Source organism: Macrobrachium rosenbergii, chromosome 4 (genome assembly GCF_040412425.1).
Source record: "Macrobrachium rosenbergii isolate ZJJX-2024 chromosome 4, ASM4041242v1, whole genome shotgun sequence".
Taxonomy (NCBI): Eukaryota; Metazoa; Arthropoda; class Malacostraca; order Decapoda; family Palaemonidae; genus Macrobrachium; species Macrobrachium rosenbergii.
This window is the reverse complement of record NC_089744.1, coordinates 76,104,628-76,108,516: the sequence shown is the minus strand read 5'-3', so window position 1 is coordinate 76,108,516 and position 3,889 is coordinate 76,104,628.

Genomic DNA, 3,889 nt, shown 5'->3' with positions numbered 1-3,889 from the left:
ACAGAAAGAAAGCAGGATAATTGTTGTTGGCAATCATTTTACCATGCCACTTTCTCTGTCTGCTTTATTTCCATTTTAGCCAATGTTATTTCATTAAAAAGTCCTTTTCCTTACCATATGTACATTTGATAAGTCTTTATCACACAATTTCCCTTACCTGTAGAATAAATTTAGAATAAATTTCCTAGCATTTCGTTCTTATTGTCAAAAGAAGCACGGTGAATTGACCTAAATGAAGATACAACTGTACTTTGGAAATTGAACACTCTGTCCACTACCAACGTCGAGTGTTTTGGTAAAATGTTTATCAATAACAGCACCAAATATAACACTTTTTACGAATTTGAATGCAACTTTATTATTCGATATCTGCTGGAACCCTGTCTGATCATACTTTTCAGTCTAAGACTTCCGAGATCACTCTGTCAAACAAATCACAGTCAGTATAACAAATGAAACACAACGGAGCGGAGCCTTTTCTCCATAAATAAGGGGAGTAGAACGCACCAGTGTCTTACAGTCGAAGTCAACCTGACTTTACCAAGAAAAGACGCCCAGACAGCTGAGGCATGTCCTCAGGCAGTTTAGTTACATACCGTACAATGCCAGAGACCGCTCGTTTAGGGTGCAACGAGAACCTAATATACAGCAATGTAACGTTAGGTGATGTTATACATGCGTTAGTCTTACGGAAGGCCAGTATGTGAAGCTATTGTCGTCAAACTACAATGGAAAACAGTGGTACTTTTACGGCAGTTTTGTTTACATAGCAAGTTCTTCCATTTAAGGAATTAGTTTACTTTGTGTCAGTGCCTTTCTCTCTCTCTCTCTCTCTCTCTCTCTCTCTCTCTCTCTCTCTCTCTCTCTCTCTCTCTCTCTCTCTCTCTCTCTCTCTCTCTCAGCTTTGAAACTTGCCTTTGAGTTTATACATGGCTTATGTTTATAATGTTGGTGTTTCTTTTCATCCTTTTCATGTATAGGTACTTTTTGTTTTCATATTGCCATCATCGCTGTACTACTTTTACGGTTTCTTTGAAGACTGGTATAGCCATGTATAAACTCAACAAAAAGTATAGAGAGAGAGAGAGAGAGCACTGACACAAAGAAAATGTTTAGGTTTTCTTGGGCCTTCATATGAAGTATAAAAAAGAATCTTGGTCTACTTCAGTGTATAATTCACAGGAATCTAAGAATATGTATATATATATATATATATATATATATATATATATATATATATATATATATATATATGTGTGTGTGTGTGTGTGTATATGTGTGTATATATATATATATATATGTGTGTACACATATATATATATAAATATACACATATATATATATATACATATATATATATATATATATATATATATATATATATATATATATATATATATATATATACATAGTCTTAGATCTTAGATTCCTATGAATTATACATGAAGTAGACCAAGATTTTTTTATATATACATACAAGTCCTAAACATTTTCTTTGTCAGTGCCTCTCTCTCTCTCTCTCTCTCTCTCTCTCTCTCTCTCTCTCTTTCAACTTTTTTGTTGAGTTTATACATCAACTTTTATTGAATTTATATATATACTATATATATATATATATATGTGTGTGTGTGTATATATATATATATATATATATATATATATATATATATATATATATATATATATATATATATATATATATATATATATATATATATATATACGTGTGTGTGCGTATGTAAAACTCAGAGTCCAAACCTTGAATTTTATTATAATTTTCATGCAGAAAAAGCCCAATTCATCTAATGGCGAAATAAAGAAAAATAAAAGACACGAAGAATTATAATAGTTGCGCTAATTGCTTCCAATTCTCAGGTGACTATGGACCTGATATATAATTTGATGCATTCAGCTATATAATGGGAGGACCCCGCTGCATGAGGATTTCCCAATAAATCTCATTTTATGGAGATTAAAGCCAAATGAGAAAACTATTTTTAGGGGGAGGGGGAGGGCGGAGGCAAGGCCCGACGAATGCAAAATGCATAACAGGGAACAATTTGCGCGATTCCATTTTAATAATTCCGAATGCGTGGGCGAAAACATGAAAAATGCAGGAATTTTGCGAGATTAAACCGTGAGACCTCGTAGGTAGGAATTCTTGCAAATGGTACCTCATGCGATGGGTGTGGGGCGGGGGAAGAAGGAAAGGCATTCGACTGACTTCTGAAACGTGAATGTCGAGAGTGTTTATTCTTTAAAGGGTTGGAAGTCTTATTCTGTTCAGCTGAATTGGTATGAAGTAAACTCCATCTCCTGGAGCACATTTTTGGTTCGTCTAGACAAATGTTTTCTTGATCGAATTTAAGAGCGACTTATGTAAACATATTTGCATTGAGGTTTACATATGGAAGATATTCTATGCAGTAGTTAAATTTACTTTTTAATAAGAGTCCATGAAATATTTACTAAAGTTTGGCAGTGCACAAACAAGAAAATTATAATAAAAATATTCTTTTTTTGTTAAATTCAATCTTTAATTCACTGTAATTGAATATTAAGCCAAAAATTTATTTTATTTTCAAGCTTGCATAAAACATTTTTTTATTACCTAGAAGTAGGAATAATTTAATATTCATTCATCTCTTCCAATATAACAAAAATGTAGAAAAATAAATAAATACGATTAGAAAAATAAAACTCCCAGAGATTTCATTTCCACCAGGATATTACATTTACATTAAAGTTACCATTTTTGTCAATTAGCGTAATTAAAATTAAATTAAGAATCTCCCAAAGCCTCTAGCTTATATTTAATCTGCACTGCACTGCTCTCAGGAATATGTTCTTGTAAGTATTTTTTAGTCAAAGTTATTTATTATTACGTAGTGGATTGCAACATATTCAATAAATTTATCGTTCTTAATTTCTTTGCGGAATGTAAATTTTGCCCCAAAAATTCTGTAAGCTGATCAGGAAAATATTCAGGATGTGCTTACATAAAAATGTTATCGTCCCATGCTGCAACATTCACTATGATATATATTTATGTTCTAGTGGATTGTATATATATTATAAAATCGCCTAAAGTAATAGTGACTCTGCCTAATTATTTTAGAACAACTACAGACCAACTCAGTCGAAATAATTCTCAGTTAATAATGATTTATTTACTAAAGTTTTGTTTTGCGCAAACGAGAAAATCATAATAAAAACACTCTTTTTTGCCAATAACTTATATAATTTTCAAGCTTACATAACATACCTTTTTAATTACCTAGAAGTAGGAATAATTCGGGTATGCCGTAAATATACTCAGGTTTAATTATCAATCGAAATTTAAAAATGTTAAATCAACAGTTCTAAAACCAAATATTACTTGAAGGGGAGCGTTGACACCATAAAGCCCCATTATCAAGTAAGTGCTTATAGCTACCTTATGAATGAAGGATTTGCTTAAAATTTTCACCACTGATTCTTCAACTAATAATGGAAACTTTCTACGAGGGAAATTTAGAAATTCGACTTCTAAGTTAATTTTTTTTTTGCATTTGACAAACATATCCAAAAATGTTTCATAAATATGCAAAGAAAAGTTTCAATCAAAAATGAATTTCCCATGTACAAACTCAAGATATAAAAGTTATACTACACTCTGTAAAAGTTTCATCGAATTTGGTTCAGTCTTCTTGGAGTTGTACGCATTTATTTTTGAAAAAAAACTAAGTTTTGAGAAAACGGCAAAAGAAAAAAATATGGTTATTTTGTAATAGCTATGGAACTATGACAATTAGAAGACCGATTTTTGCACAAAAACTATTTTATTATATAGGAAATATGCCCTGGAATTTACAACATAATCAAATGAATAGAAATGTGCTCTCTCTTG